The 17,264-nt window shown below is 42.9% G+C and overlaps 1 protein-coding gene across 1 annotated transcript in view; it reads right to left on the bottom strand.

Moving 5' to 3' along the window:
• The window catches only part of LOC146680791 (transcription activator GLI2.L-like), a 93,918-nt gene that overhangs the window by 62,442 nt on the left and 14,212 nt on the right, over nt 1–17,264 (bottom strand). The gene's annotated exons all lie outside the window — the stretch shown is intronic.

Below are 17,264 nucleotides of genomic sequence, written 5' to 3'. Positions count from 1 at the left end.
TCCTTTAAAGAGTCATTTCAGAGTGTTAGAACTGATGTCCGACTCCAACAAAAAGGCCTCTTAATGAGGCTCTAATCACTTTCATGGGCTTTCAGCGTGTAAACCACTTACTTCAGTGCGTTTACGAGGGAAAATATTCCTCAGCGTTGAGCGGAGAGCCGCGTCATTTGTGGCGTGTTTTTTAACGGTCGCCATGGGTCGCCGGCTTTGCAGCCGAGCGCTAGTGCTAAGAGGGGAAAGTTTGTGAAACGCGAGCCGACTCGCTGTCTCTCAGACCGGAGCTTTAAAAATCCATGAACGTGACAAGCTTGTGCTTCATAAAGATTTATAATCGGCGGGCAAACACCAGACCGTGTGTTTATCCTCATGTGCGAGCTTTGATTTTCTGTGCAGCCCTGCTAATTAGCTGTTATTGCTAATCTCCAGCTGCTTTCTGCAATACTTACAAGGCAATTAGCGTGCCTCTTCTCATTTCACTGTAACTGTGTAAAGAGCGCCGGAGCTCAGTCGGCGGCTGCCTCACAGGACAGAGGTTGTGGCTGTAGGCCCGTCACTACACTCTGTCAACCTGACGTGTCAGGCCTTCACTAACATGGAAAACATGCTTAGCTTTAGCCTGGAATAACGTGGAATAATTTGATTTTTGTTGATAGATAACGAGGGTAGCAGTCCACATTGGTGGGCAGGTAAAGGTTTCAGGCCGCTGCTGTCTCCATGAGACCTGACCTGAGACGAGCTGATGTGAGGACATGTGGAGGGTGTTTTAAGGTTTACTTTATGCGGTTGGTGTTTGTTTTGGATGGAAAGAGGTCCGGGGATTTCCATCAGCTGGCAGGGAGGGGAAGAAGGGGAGGAAAATGTTCTGCATCTGCAACGTCTCCAATCCCCTCTGCTTTCCTACAGTCACTGTCCCGGTATTTGCATGGTTCTTTACACCACTCTAACCAAAGCACATTTAATTTTTATGGGTTTTAGTTTAGAATCAGACTCTCTGCTAAAGATTTAAAGCACCAGCAGCAGCTAACAGTTGCTACATGAGTTCATTGGACCTGTGGGAGCAGGCTGATTTAAAGCTAGGTCAGATCAGCAGCACATGAGCAGTCTGACCCTGAGCGTTGCCCCGTCGTCTCCTCTCAGGCCTCGACAGAAACGAGGGGCGACATCCGGCTGTGAAACCTTCAACTATAGTTAATGACTGTATTACAATATAAGCAATTGTAACTAGTATAACAGCTTGTTTGGTCACAGCTGAAGTGATTTTAGGAGGTAAAAATAAACCAAAGCATGAACAACATGGTGAGAACACATGCCCTTCACCTTCAGGACGTTGTAGGTTCAGACTTGTGTCAGAAATGAGGCTGCACAGTGTTCTGTATGGAGGAAGGAGTGATTTTTAGATTTATACTCATGAAACAATTCTGAATAAAATGCAGCTAAAATATAAAAAAATCAAAGGTTTACTTTTTTATGATAATTAATCGTTATGAACAATTTGGTTGGTATACACTGAATACATACCAATCAAGGTATAAAATTTAATTGGTATGCATAATACTTTTAGCACTTTGGACGTAAATATTTTCTTGAATATAAGATTACCTGACCACAGCTCCAGCTTCCTCCTGTTAAAATGCAGGGAGAAGAATCGAGAGCCTCAAAATTCAATTCATATATATGCCAGTTCACATCAAAGCTGTCTGAAAGAACTTAAATAGGAACACGAACAGTCCTCAGTATTACAGAGGACCCTCTAACAGTCAGATGATCCGCTGTGAGCAGGAGTGAAGAAAGAGACCTCCAACCACCAGCCTCAGCCATCTGAAAGACCTCAAACACAAAATGAAGCAAAGAGAAGACTACAGTTAAAGTCCTGCAGCAGTGGCATATAAACACATGCCAGTGGCTCCTGTTACCCAAAGGAGGCTCCTGCAGTGGACACAGACAAGTTTCTGCCGTGCTCTCAAAAATGTCAGAATCACAGTTTCAAACATAAAGATTTGATTTAATGATCTGATGAAGCTGCAGAAGCATGTTCCTCCTGCCTCATGTTTCAGAGAAACGCCAAAAAAGCTTTTCTGGAAACTATTCAAGTCATTTGGATCATTTTTGAAACGCTAAGACTCGAGGACATATTTCTCAAAAGCCAACAATCACATGTGCATGAGTGCAGGGTTGGGGTCTGCTGGATAATGAGGATTTGTTAATAACTGTATGCTGTATGCTCTCCCCCGACTGCAGCATCACTCCACTTGTTTGTTTTGGCGGTTTACTCAGCTCGCTCTGATATCCATGGTTTAAGAGTGCTTTGCAAATATGGCCTCCACAGTGACATTTACACTGATCCCTCTGTTTGCACTGGGGGTCACAAGTTAAACTAACACACACAAGCAGCATTTCCACATGTTTTCTGTCTGACTTGTGCAGATGTGCCTGCAGTAATGAAAAGAAGTCTGGGTCTTCATCAGCAAGTCCACCGCTACGGCCTGTTTATACACAGTAAGATGGCCCTCCACCACCACCACCACCAGTGTGTTTAGAGGGGATCTGTGGTCAACTTTAGAGCTTCGGAGCAGCTCTGACTGAGCTACAGCTCTCTAGTCTGTGGAGCCCTGGCTTCCTCAGCTGCCTTTGAGAAGGTTTTTATTAAATTAGCATCTAGTTTTACTTTTGGAAAGCTCAGTTTCTTCCAACTTGTGTTGGACTGAATGCTGTTCTGATGAAGATGACTTGTTCCACTGGTGGAAAAATGGTTCATCCCTGTGAATCAAAGCCTCAAACCTGAGATTGATGTAAACACTCAGTTTCAGACAATTTTTTTCTACTCTTGGCTCTGCATGATCTCACAGAGTGGGGGAAATAACTAATAGGGTCACCTCAGACACAGAAGCTCCTCCCATCCTCCTCTGTTTAGGAGTGTCAACCAATCAGGGGGAAGCTGGCTTAAAGTGTGAGGCATTTGAACTGATTTTTTATTTTTCAGAAACAGACAGTGGAGAGTTCAGATGATGACATATTTCTGTGTGCCTCTAAGATCTTAAATCTTAGAGGCACACAGGGAAAAAACTGGGTTATCTATACTGTAGCAGAGACTTTTGCTGATTTAAATATTTTTTTTAAGTAGCATTCAGCGAACCAGAGAACAAATATATGATTTCGTGTCTTTATGTTTTCATTAAAATCAGCGTTTCTGTTTTTGGAAAAAGTCTAATTTGTCTAAAACCCACCAACATCAGCTTGGTCAGGACCGCTTTGATCAAAAGAAGGTTTTATTAATTCTTTCAGCATCAGGATCAATCACCAAAGACATGACAGGAGCAGCTATGGTGGAGGTAGGCTGTGTTTAATAGCTGGATTAGCAGTCTGCATTTACAGTTTGTGTCAGAGTATAAATGCACAGGAAGAAAATAATGGTGCTCTCATACTTAGCATGGGGTATTAATGCAGTCACACTGGAAGCCACCAGGATGACAAGAGTCCAGCTGATAGCTGTAATCAAGTATTTTCAGGATTTACCATCAAGTCATCTCACTGTTCTCCAATATGTGCATCAATACGCTCCTCCTCTGTTTCATATTGGTGTTCATGTCAGGAGGATCCCAGCTTATGTGTTTCTGTGAAGTTTAATCAACTCAGATTTGTTCGCATTCACCTGATTGCACAGACTTTGCATGTGTTGAAAGTTATGGCAATGATGAGTCAGTAAGCCTATAGGTGCTACTGCTGCTCGTGCAGACTACTTTGCAACCCTCCTCCACCATTCCTGCTCTTTCCATGCAGTTTCGTGCTATAATCAGCATCATATTGACTGCAGATATACATAAAAATCTTTTATGACAACAGTGGTCCAAACCAAACTGATTTTCGTGGCTTATCTGTGAGAATTTTGACAGTTCTGCACCTCCCAAACTCCAACCACGGAAGGCGACACATACATTTAGTCATAGCTCTTTCAGCTGAATGGTGACAAAGCGGCTGGTCCCCATGCAAGTGTCTGTGTGCTGAGCCCAGACAAACCTGGGACCTGCCCCCCAAACCTCTAAGGCCACCTCTCAGAGGGGGCGGAGAGCTCATTTGTAGTCTAGTAGATGGGGAAAGGAGGGACACCATAGAGGAGGAGGAGGCGGTGGTGGTGGTTGGGGAGTTTTGGCTTAATCCTCTAAAACATCCATACATCGCTCCCAAGCGCTCACTCCCCACAGTTGTAAATCTGCAGGAATGCAGCCTGTTGTTTTTGGATCCAGTGCAAGAAAAACCTCAGAGTCTCCAGACGTCGCCTGAAGCCTGTGGTTGTATTTTTCAGGGCCGAGAGAGCCTCAGTTACTTTGATCCTCAAGCCCAAAACGCCACTTTCTCAGCTCTGGTTGTGTTAATCTGGGTTTCTCTTTATCTACTGTTTTCTCTGTTAAAAGGAAACTAGACAGGAGATGTTTGATCATCTTTAAGGTGCCAGGAAATGGCCTAAAGAGGAGGTATGAGGCATTAAAAGTGCCAAAGTTTGGTATGGACTTGCCAGATTCCCAGCAGATGTGAGGTGCCGTTCATCCCGTGAATCTAGGCCATGTTTTTACAAGTTTCCTTAATGACTGCTCGCAAGTCTGAAAACAACTAACAAGGAAAAATAAGTGCCTGGAAGTAGAATTTCTTTTTTTCTATCTAGCAATCTGTACCCGCCTATAAATAGATGAAATTTGAAAAAAAAAAATTCTGCTTTTACTTCAGTTCGTTTAATCTCGAGGCTCCTCAGACCAGCCGGTCCCCAGAGGGAAACTTCAGATCAAATGGTACGAGGGCATCTTGGAAAGTCATCAAGCTAAATGTTTACAAAGAGCCGCAGAAATGTGTGTGTGTGTGTGTGTGTGTGTGTGTGTGTGTGTGTGTGTGTGTGTGTGTGTGTGTGTAGGAAGCCCATTAGCCTCGATGATTGTATACGCAGCGGGTTCACATGTGGAAATGCAGAGAGCCACTGTGATTACTGGAAACTGTACTGCACTGAGGGGCTGTGCTCAGGGGACACAGAGCCAGATTTGAGGCTTAAAAAGCACGTCTTTTGACACAAATCTGGGAAAACTCTAGAAATTTTTCACAGCTGATCCTGTGAAAAATACCGTACAGAACACTCCTGTAAACACAATAAGTAAACACTCCTGAGTGTCAGAGCAGACACATTCAGGCTTAATCTGAGCTCAGCCCAGCAGGTAACCGTACATTCGAGGCTCTTGGCTCCTTAAAACACATTCTTTGGTGTTGTGTTGGTCATTTGTTCATCTTTTCTTGTGGATTTTCTTTTTGATCTAGTGTTGCTTTTATTCTTATTAGTAACACACCAAGTTTTAATTGAACTGTCTCTTCCATTTGTTTCAATTTAACTTGAAATTTGTCCAAAATTTGTCTAATGTTTATCTCTCTGTATTCCCTGTCACAGCATGTTGCTTTAAAGCTGTGGTATAGACATATTAGTTGAGATAAAGCTCTGGAAAACGATGTGTAGTGACACGGCTGCGACCCAAAGATCCAGAAACACCTGTAATCTGCCCACAATGACTGTGATTGGTCTGTTTAGTTCCAACACTTCCTTATGTGCATTCCCAGCTACTGGTTCTTCTACTTTTACTTGGCAAGTGCAAGGTTGCTGGTTCAATTCCAGTCAGAGACACAATTCCCCTTTGGGTTACATCAGAAGGCCATCTACCTGCTAGAAGGAGCTTCTTCATTGGTTCTTCTGTTACGTTTCAGGTCATTCTCCATAAAGATTCAATGTGGAAGTATAAAGTACACTTTAGGTGTAGCAGCCACATCTGGGCAGCTTTCTGCTGCCCAGATGTGGCTCACATCTGTACAAGACATTTGCTGTTTTTGACCTTTTTAAAAGCCCACAAACCAGCGCTGCTGCGTCAGGTCATTATTTTGATGTCAATGATGCCTACAGTGACAGGATAAAGTAAATTGTACTTATATGGTGTGTGTGTTTCTTTTATCTATTTGAGTACTCAAACTGCTTTTTTATTGCAAGCCTCATTCACACAAGCACCTTTAACATTCACACTGATGGATGCATCGGGGGCGACTCCTGGTTCAGTATAGTGTCCAAGAATATTTCAACATGTGGACAGGAGGAGCTGGGGGATTTGATCAAGTCATCTTCTTCTTATTAGACGACAACCTAGATCACAGGTCCTTCAGAGAGTAATGGTAAATGGCCTGCATTTGTATAGCGCTTTTCTAGTCCCTAAGGACCCCAAAGCGCTTCACACTACATTCAGTCATTCACCCATTCACACACTGGTGATGGCAAACTACATTGTAGCCACAGCTGCCCTGGGGCGCACTGACAGAGGCGAGGCTGCCGGACACTGGCGCCACCGGGCCCTCTGACCACCACCAGTAGGCAAACATGGGGTTAGTATCTTGCCCAAGGATATTTGGCATGCAGCCAGGAGGCAGCCTGGGATCGAACCACCGACCTTCTGATTAGTGGCTGACCTGCTCTGCCACCTGAGCTACAGCCAACCCAGAGTGGATAGTGATGTCAGCATGTACAATAGTGCCAGTGCAGTCGTGCCAGCGGTGTACAGTTCACTCAAAAATCAAATATAGATATTTATTCTTTTCCTAATTGGAGAAGCTTGAGCACCATTTCGTTCCATTATATTCAAGTAAAGGCAGACATCTCTATCGCTCACACACAAGTCTAGATCAGGGGTCTGAAACTCATTTTACTTCCTATCTAAACTGATCTCAAGTGGCTAAAGAGTTAACTTTTAGCATAATAACCTCTATGAAAACATTCAGTGATTCCAAGAAGAGCAGAGAAGATTATTTATTATTATAATTTTAACACTGTAAATCCATCCAGTGGGCTGAACTAGGCCCTCAAGCAGGCTGGTTGTAGCCCCTGTGCCAGATGTTTGGCATCCCTGATCTGGATGGATAAAGAGGAACGTTTTTGTAAATAAGTTTGATTTTAAGGGTCACTTTATGATGAAACACTAACAATGAGCTTAGTATGAGCGCTCAGTGTCAGCTCAGCTCATCTGTGCAGTAATCCAGATCTGATGTCAGGGGGCTCTTTTTCTGGCCTCCCCGGGCTGGGCCTCATTTAGACAGAGGCAGAGAAGGAGAAAAGAACTGCCCCCTATTCTTCTTCTTCTTTTGCCTCCTCCTCGCCGTCTTCTCCTCCTACTTCTTCTTCTTCTTCTCAGGAAGATTAGTGGCCGTCCTTTTGGAGTAGGAAGTGGACGCTGAGTTTTTTTTCCCTGTCACATTTTTCTCTGCCAGCGGGCCTGACCCCCTGAGCGCTCCCCGTGCAGCTCGCTCGCCCGCGGCGGGGCCCCGCGCATCCAGCCACCATCAATTACTCACTGTCCACCCGGCCCGATAAAGAGATCTGTCCTTATCACGAACCCCGGCTCGCTTAAAATACTATTTACACAGCCCAGCCACGTCGCCATTCATCTAACGGAGGGAGCTCGGCGTGATCCCATTGTTTCTGCCCAACTCCAGTTTGACTCTGTGACACCCGAGGCAGATGTTTGTATTTGTTAAGCATCTCAAAGGAGGCCGGTTGCTGTCACGGCCAATCAGAGGATTAGTTTAAATCCCTAAAAAAACACACCACTTTAGTGAGGACAAAGAAAAAGTGGCAACTAGTCCCACATTAGTATTGTTTAAAAAAAAAGAGCAATTTTGGTGTTTTAAATCTTAACATTTCTTTATTTTGGCTAAAAACCCAGAAATAACCACCTGCATCGATGTAAAACAAATAAACAATTATCATTTTTAGCAAATTTAAATACATTTCTAGCTAAAAACTGGTTAACTGATCATTTTTCCTGACAGGCTTCCAGAATATATGTGCTCAGGAATGCTACAGCCTATTTAGGTGTGCTGCACCCTCAACATCCCCCCCCCCCCCACACACACACACACACACCCAGCCTGCCCCGGGGAAGCCGAGGAGGTGCTAAGTACTTAGGCTCCTTCCCGGAGGACCAGCCGGGCTCAGCAGATAGACCTGGGAGGGATCGGATGGGGTGGGAGGCGGTGGGCGCCGACCGCGGCACATCAATCTCCCTCCCGAATGACAAACTCACTCTCTGTAAGATGTATGTCAGGAGCCGCCGAAACCAGTTAATCAAATCATTAGCGGCACCCAGTAGCTTCCTCTGGCCTAGTTTAGCGACACAGACTGAGAGGAAGCGGCGAGCTCCGGCTGAATGCTGCGAGAACAGAGAGAAATCTGCAGCCGGTGAAGGATTTAAAGGTCACATGGTTTTCACGTGTAATAACTCTGGTTTCAGATCAGCTCCGGGGCCAGATAAGAATAAACTAATAAATAAGTACACAACCACCGGGATATGCGGCCTCCATTTTTCTCAGAGCATGTAAAAGGATTTCATACCCACGCTTGCTTTAAAAATGCTCAGGTTCACTGACCAATCCCGACCCTGGAAACAGCAGGAGAGGAGACTGATGTTAGATCGAAACAGCCCTGGAAGAATACTCTAAATACACCAGGAGGAAAAACGGCATTTCCCAAGAATGAACTTTGAAGTCAAAGCAGGAAAAAGTGGCTTGAAGTGATGGATGATGTGGTATCACTGAAATCCTAAGAAGCACCACTAAAAGGACATAGTGGTAAGATTGAATTAGGTGAGCATAGCATCCAGAAAAACTCATCTCAATGGCACGTCCAGCCACTGGAACTGCAGATTTACAAATACTGTACTGCGAGGAGCATAAATACTGTCTGTATCGGTACAATGACAGCTCATAACCGTAGACAGAGTGTCAGAGTGGGTAAGAACACCTCTTCCACCCTTGTGGTCAACACCGGTGCCCCTCAGGGGTGTGTTCTGAGCCCTCTGCTATACACTCTCTTCACCCATGACTGTATTTCCTCCTGCGCGTCCAATCTCATTGTTAAGTTTGCAGATGACACTACAGTGCTCGGACTTATATCCAACAATGATGAGACAAACTATAGGACAGAGGTGCAACAACTAGAGTCATGGTGCCACGACAATAACTTGGTCTTAAACACCAAAAAGACCAAGGAGATCATTGTAGATTTCCGGAAGAGGGGTCATAACAACCATCTGCCTCTCTTCATTGGCAGTGAGGCGGTGGAGAGGGTGAGCAGTTTTAAATTCTTGGGGGTAACTGTGACCGAGGACCTGTCCTGGGGCAACCATATCACCTCAGTTGTACGGAAGGCCCAACAGCGCCTCTACTACCTGAGGAGACTGCGGAGCGCACACATTCCCAGATTTCTGATGTTGAACTTCTACAACTGTGCCATCAGCAGCGTTCTGACGTATGGATTTCTAGTGTGGTTCCCCAGCTGCACCAAGGCCGATCAGCAAGCACTCCAGCGGGTGGTGAAAGAAGCTGGCAGAATTATTGGAACAAGTCTGCCAGAGATCAGTAATATCTTCCCCACTCGCTGTCTGAGGAGGGTGCACAGTATCCTGCGGGACCAACATCACCCTGCGCGCCACCTTTTCCATCTGCTGCCCTCAGGGAGAAGGTACAGGTCTATACAGGCCAGAACATCCAGACTGGCCAACAGCCTGTATCCACAGGCTGTGAGGCTCCTGAACTCTCTGCCCCCCTCTCACGGACAATAACCATATCCAACTTCTTAATAGCAATGAACTGGTCTGCATTGGTGCATCACATCTTTATTCTCTTCCCCCTCCTGCCCCCCCCCCCTCTTTCTTAAATAGATAACTATCATATCTGATATCATATCTCACAGTACAATAATATTGAATGGGTTGCATTGTTGTATTTTGTCATGTTTCTCAGGTCTTTGTCTGAATTTCTACGAACATTATTGCTAAGGATTGTCTTATTGCATTGGAGTCACACTGGGTTAAATATGTACACTTGGGTTTTAAGGGGTATTTATTATTTTTTTCTTCTTTTTTTGGGTTGTATGGAAGCCCCAAACGCAATTTCATTGTTCTTGACAATGACAATAAATAAATAAATACTTAAATACTTAAATACATATGTCGAGGTTTTTCACATTATGTCAGGCTCACATTCCTCAAGAGTTGTCCGCTACTTCCATTCAAACAACGGTTGCAGCTGTATGCTAGCGACCAAAGCAAACACAAGGAGGTTCTTTTTGGTAGGGCTGTTCGATATAACGATATATATCGGATGACGATATAAAAACGTCTATCGTTTCATTTTACGCTATCGTTTGTTTCGTGGTGTCGCAAAATAAACTGTTTACGCCAATATTTTTTCATCGTTTGGATGGTCACTGTAGTGGCTATATTAATTTCTTAAAGTTCTCTCTTTCTCTTATATTTTATATAACCACACTAAGGACGGACATGCACCTGTTTTTATGCGTTGTGGTTAGCAACAACGATGGTAACACCATCGCATGTCCGCTTGTTTATGTTCCACATAAACCTTTCACAATAAAGCTCAAGATCCTGTTGAGACTTTTCAAAATAAACAGAATCACGTGAAGAGCAGATTATTTACGGATGAGAATTAAAAAAGAGCTGCCAGGTGCTAAAAAATAAACCTTAGACTCAAATGTTAGAACAGGCTTTTCCCCGCAGCACGCCGTGTAATAAATACTCACAAAGAAATCGGCGGCCGTCACAACTTATGTCTAAAAATGTATCGTTTCATGCATCGGTTAAAACACTCGACTCCAGGTACATGACGCGCAGCTGGAAACACTTCCCGCAAGTCGAGCTGCCCGAGATTCACATAATTTACAGAAAATGTTACATTTTTGTGATTTATATCGTTATCGGGACGATAGAATTCTTATATCGGGATATGAGAGTTTGGTCATATCGCACAGCCCTACTGAGTGGTCTGTAGGCCACTCTTGTTTGCAAGGAAAAACCTGTCCTATGGGCATGTTCTTGGAAGCCATTGTGTACCTACTTTTTAAATTCTTCATAACGTATTTCGTGGTGACGTACGGTTACATACGGTTACATGCGGTTACGTGCGGTCATGTGCGTTTTGTGGCACAAGAAAGAAATGCAAATGGGGAACATCAGCAAGGCTGCAAGGCAGAAAGACTTCTGACCAAATAATCTAAGTACTGACATGTGACACCGTTGCTAATACGGCTGCACTGGCTCCCCATTGAATTCAGAGTCCATTTTAAGATTCTGGTTTTGCCTTTTAGAGCTCTTCATGGACAAGCACCAGCTTACATTTTTGAACTTCAACAGCCCTATGTCCCTCGCAGGTCGCTGAGGTCATGTGATCAGGGCCTACGGCATATCAGGCTGAGAACTAAGGGAGACTGAGCTTTTGCCACCGTGGCCCCCAGACTGTGGAACTCTCTGCGTCTAAGCTTAAGATCTGTGGACTCAGTAGTGTCTTGTAAAAAACAACTAAAAACTAATTTTTTTAGAATTGCATTTGGTTAACTTTATATCTGTTTCATGCAAAGTTTGATTTAAATTGGTTTAGACTCGTTAAGGAAGCGAGCTAATTTTAGCTAGAAATTTTACCTAAAAATCTGAACCGATTGCAGCAGCTAGCTAGGCTGCAATCTACCCAAATTTGCTATGGAGCCACATCAGCATTAGTATTTTTGCTCTTATGTGGAGTCTTATCATGCTTGGAGACAGTTGTTTGGTGGTGTTAGTGATTAGTAGTCTGCATTCTAAGCTATTTTTAGCTAGTATTGCTAACAGTTTTTGAATACCCTAAAGGCATAAAGGTGTTAAAAACAATGCACAGAAGTGTATGTTATGTATTACGCATAAAACTCCTTTTAATTTTAAATGGAGTGTTATTAATGTAGTTAACAAGGTAGGCACTGCTTGGCTCCTTTGATCCTAATGGAGGTTTTCCAGTTTATATTCACAAACTGGCCAGACTGGATGACTTTCAGGTAGTATGGGAGCCTTTATGGATCAAGTGTGCCTTTAATGTGTTTCCTCGACTACCTGAAAAAAGGCAATAACTCTAAATTTAACAAAATCACATTTCAGCTCAGCCTTCATAAAATGTCTCTGAACATATATGTATATAAACAGGCGGGGGGGATTTTACTCCTAATCCGGGGTGACTTTAATTCTCCGAGGCCCGCGTCTACAAACTGACACATACATCAATAAAAGCTTGGTGGCTTCTTTGTCATTTTCGCACATTTCTTAGTAATATTTCCCCCTCTAAATACCTCCAGTTATGAGAATGGGCCTGAAATCATAGAGGTCCCAGAGTTGGCGTAAATCTGCGTGCCGTGGCCCGGCCTGTATGAGCAGACAGATGCGTGCTGTCAAAGGAAATACAAGCACTCATTTGAATCTATTAACTGGGCAGCAGAGCCTCGGGCTCGGCCAGGCGAGGAGAGGGGAGTTCAGATTTTTTAAAATTATTTAAAACCCCGCTGCTGGGGCCGAGTGTTGGTAAATGACAGCAAACTTTGGTCCAGGAGCCGCCATGCCAGAGTTTTATTTTATGTTTCACTCTAAAAAAAACAAATCTCCTGAAGGGGAAGGCGAGGGGGTAGGGCGGATCATCAAACGGAGCAGATAGGAGCGTCTGGAGCACCTGGGTCCATCCTAATTGACTCGGAGCGTGGCGTCCCCACTTTTTAAACAAAGTGACTCTCACTTGAGCTTCATTATATGCGCACCCCATTTCCATAGGCCTCTGGGAACGGGACCCGGGCCGCTCACGTAAAATAAATGACCGCTCCATGATAAATGGTTCTATTAGCAATCCAGATTGTTAAACTGTGATATAACAGATCGGAGAGGGAGCGCGGGGGCCCATTCATTTTCCTCCCTTCTGCACCCGTACGTGGCTGTAAATAGCTTGTTTTTATGTGTAAATAACATATTAAAACTCGGCATTAGCCATGTCCTTTGATAGAGAGGAAATTGTTCTAAATAAATAACGCGGGACGGGAATATAAAGCAGGGCGGGCTGTTATGGAGCCGAGGCTCAGAGGTGGGCATGACTTAGGTGACAGGAATGCTGCAGACAGCAGTAAAGCATACGCTGCCAATAAAAGACGCCGAACAGCAGCCGTATATCCTCCACTTTTCCCAGCTTTGTTTGGAAATACGCTCTCAGGTTCAAGGACCTCGGCTCATCTGCCTCCCTCTCATGCTGCATATTGACTTATCAGGAGCTGGCAACAGGAATAATAATGCATATTACCACGATAAGTAATTGCTCTGTCCCGACACAGTGGCAGACGGTTGTGGTTTTTAGCACCGAGGCTGGATATCTGATTGGTGGAGACGGGCAGCGGGCTGGAGAATCGAAGCTTCTTGTTTATTTAAGATTAAAACACGAGGCTGATAGGGAGGAAGAGTTATGGAGAGACGTTTTATTTTAGGTAGGAAGAAGATTAAAAATGGCTACATATAAATATACAATAGTGCAGGCTTATTAAAGTTCAGCTAAAGCTGTGTTGAGGGTCAGAGGAGTTCATGCAAAGCGGGCTTATTCTGGATGAAAAATGGAGCTTCTCTTTCATTTTTCTGCAGCAAACTGCAGCTGTACCAGTAATCTTTCTCAAAGACTCAAAGTCGATTTTCTCTATTTAAGACTTTAATCTGACAGATCTTTGAACAAAAAATAATAATAATCAAAAGACATTTTAGAGCAGGGATGTCAAATACCCACTGGGCCAAATACAATCTGGCCCAGTGGGTGGCTCTAAAAAATTAAAAATGCAAAGAAATAGGACATAAATTTGGCTTTTCTCATTAACAATGAAGTATGTTGAGTTTTACAGCTTTCTTAAGACCCCATTGCTTTGAGCACCAGTGTTGATGTCATCACACAGCCACATCCATTTATACTTGCAGTTACCATTCTGTTGTACATTTACAATGACAATAATGAGCAAGTCTACTCGATTCTATTCTATTCTATTCTATTCTATTCTTATGGTGCTTTTGTGGCAACAGCAAAATGCTGGAGGTGACTAAAATCAAATTGGAGCTTGTACCAGTAGATGTGATGTCGTTTTTGTTGTAAATGTCAACAAAATAATAATGACCTCAGTCACACAGGCCTAGAGATCAATTCGCAACTATCTGGCAACCACTGGTCATGAGGGAAAAATGTTTTTTTCCTGAATTGGTTGGTGACAGGTTGCTAGCAGTCACATACTGAAATTGATTCCAAAGAGGGATACGATGCGGCACTATTTGCTTCTGTCGGTAGTAGATTGCTACGGTTGCTATAGTTTGCACAGAAGATGTCAACTTGTCTAGAAACACTTGCCAACTGGTCTCTGAGTTGTAATGAAACTGAAAAGTGGAACACAAAATGTTCCACTTGTTAGGTTTGCAAACTACAGGCTGGCACAGCATCCGCGCTAGCAATTGTAAAGAGGTTTCTGGTGCCGCAACTATTCACCTTTCCTCTTACGACTGATGGCTGTTTAATTGGTCGGGCTTGAAGTGGTGATTTGTGTGGTTGGTAAAAGCTCCTAGTTGTTGTTTTTTTCACTTTAGATGAATCGCCATGTATCAGAAATGTCCTGTTTTTATACTCACAGTCCACAGTTAAAATCTGGACATATTGGAATTATAGATTATCATTGTAGTTTTATTTATGGGATAATGAACTGCCAACTAAGCTAGGTACTGTTAGCTGGGAACTCGCTGAGAACTGCAGTCTTTCATCAAATATGCTTAAAAAAAGCAGTAATGTCACAGTGGCTATGTTCATGTTTTTACTTTCAGTTTCTGGGTCTGACATGCAGTACGATCCCCAGTCTCCTGGGTGAAAGTCCGAGAGTACGTTTCCTTAAGTGCCCAGATGCCTACCCTACATGTTGAAAGAATAGGCTAAGGGTATACCCAGTGTGTAAAAATGTGTGTCCAAGTGTTGGCCATAAGAAGAAAGCGTGTGGTTTTATTAAAATATTAAAGAAGTCCACGTCCAGAAATGGAGCGCCATTCACTTGAACCCAACATGTAGTCTCATATGAACAATTAAAGCTGTATTTCTTCATCATTGTGGCAGGCCACCAAGTTCTCCATTAATAAAGAGAAGAAATGTCACCAAATCACTGGCTGTATTTACATTTCAAACGCGGCCCACTCTGCATCCACGTCAGAGCTGCTCCACCAGGCCTTTTTTTTTTCATCCCTTTTATACACTGGCGGTAAGAACAAGGTCTTTTAACCTCATTATCGAGAGCTTTCATCACACGTTCACTGACATCTTTAAAACATGCATCTCTTTCTGCCTCTCATGTCACTTCACGAGACATTCATCATGAAAATACCTCAGCAGGTGGTTCATGTAGTTTAAATGTGGCTCAGCTGAAGGTACTCACACAATTTCATCTTCTTCTTTTCCTTATTTTCTGTCATTAATACAACGTTGGATTAAACATCACTGAAGCTTCAGAAAAGCAGATACATGTTTCTAAAAGTAACCATTGTTATTTTTACTTCTGTAGTCAGCCAGTCAGAAGAAAGCAGGTTTTTAGGGAGTTGGACCCTAAAGATTCATGAGATAAAATGGCTTGTCTTATAAGATGAAGTTGAACGCCAGTATAAGCTGATTCAGTTAATAACTGCCTCTGCTGCTGTTGGAGGTTGGAAACTGTACTACTGTCGGTCGAAGACAGAGGAAGAGGAGAGGGGAGAGGCATGTTAGGAGATAGTGAGAGAGAAGGAAAGGCAGGAGTGTGGAGGTGAGAGTAGAGACCCCCCAATTCGAAAAGCCAAAAGATGATTTCCAATTTCATATCTAAACCTGTAGCTATACTAACTCATTCAATCTGTTTTATACAGTCTGGGTAAAATGGCTCACGTTTCTATGGCCAGTGAAACCAAGATTTGAGGTAATAATTGAACGTCTCTGCAAATCTCAGTTACTTTAAGCTCTAAAAGAAAGTTAGCAAAGTGGAACTGTAACAAGGCTGAATAATTTTATATAAATATAATTAAAATGAAAATATTGATTGATTTTATGCATTAATGGGACCCCCCCCCCCCCCCCCCCAAAAAAAAAAAAAACAAACAATAAAAACAATAAAAAAAAAAAACAATCTGGCTAGTAAAAATGTCCAGCTATCACCTCATCCTAACTCACTCATCTTTGCTCATATCCAGTCTTCCTGCAGGGACCTGTACACATTAATACAGGCTGAGCATAGACTGTGGTTTATGAGTTATTAGCAGATCCACATTATATTATAAGACAAAAGTGAAGTGCAGTGATTCTGCTTTCATCCAACAGGATGTGACTGCAAACAGAAGTCTCATTATTAGACGTCTATAGGAACGTGAGCCTACTTCTCACATTAATTATGAGCTCAGTAAATATTTTCCGGATGTCACTCAGGACCTAATAGTCACTCAGACAGGAGCAACTCGAGGTTCAGTATTTTGCCCAAAGATACTTTAACACGCACAGAGAAGTTGGGGATCGAACCACCATCCTTCAAAATACGATTACCGGACAACCTCCTCTACCTCTTGACCCCATCCAGTTTTAGGTTGTGTTGTGTTAAAATATAAGACGTACGAAATAAGTAATACAATACAAACACAACAATTAACTTACTGTTGAGTTTCCTGATAGAAAAAACTTGCACAAAAGGTTTTGTGCTTAGTTCTATTTTGTAGTTTAACCCACATTCACTGCAATAAGGTTGGCGTGACCAAGGCTTTCAGTTTGACCTCAGATTTGTGGTTTAAACTGGTTTAACTAATCATTATTATTAATTTCATCAAATTATTCCTGATAATCACATGAGTACAAATAAAGCCCATTTTCTGAATGGGCTTTATCAAGTCCATATAGTTGCAAAAACACTGTGAAAGGTAAGGCACAGGCAGGTTAAACACTTAATTCATTGAATTATTAAAGATTAACTGTTGGAAAATGATAGGAAACCAACTCCATTTCCTCTACGTCTCTATTCAAACAACACACTGAGTTATAATATCCAATAAAACTTGACAAAATACAAGTTGTACTAACTAGAAAATCCTTTGTGATTTGGCGAGGTGCTGACTTTTGGGCCGCGTTGCCAGCTTTGTCGCCTCTTTACCAGTTAATGAGTGTTTCTTTATAATGGCAGGCCACCAAGTCCTTCATGAATGAGTAAAAATGTCACTAAATCACACGTTTAATTTGCATTTCAAAGCCAGCCCATCGGCTTGCATCTTTGTCGATCTCTGAAGCTCCGTGTCATCAGCTCCACTTTTTTTTTTTGCCTTTATACTCTGGAGGTAAGAACAAGGTCTTTGAGCCTCATTATGCCAAGCTTTCATCACACGTTC

Source organism: Copadichromis virginalis, linkage group LG23 (assembly GCF_057382275.1).
Source record: "Copadichromis virginalis isolate Kocher_CV1m ecotype Utaka linkage group LG23, C_Virginalis_male_GT1.1, whole genome shotgun sequence".
Taxonomy (NCBI): Eukaryota; Metazoa; Chordata; class Actinopteri; order Cichliformes; family Cichlidae; genus Copadichromis; species Copadichromis virginalis.
This window is presented reverse-complemented; position numbering and strand designations above follow the sequence as displayed.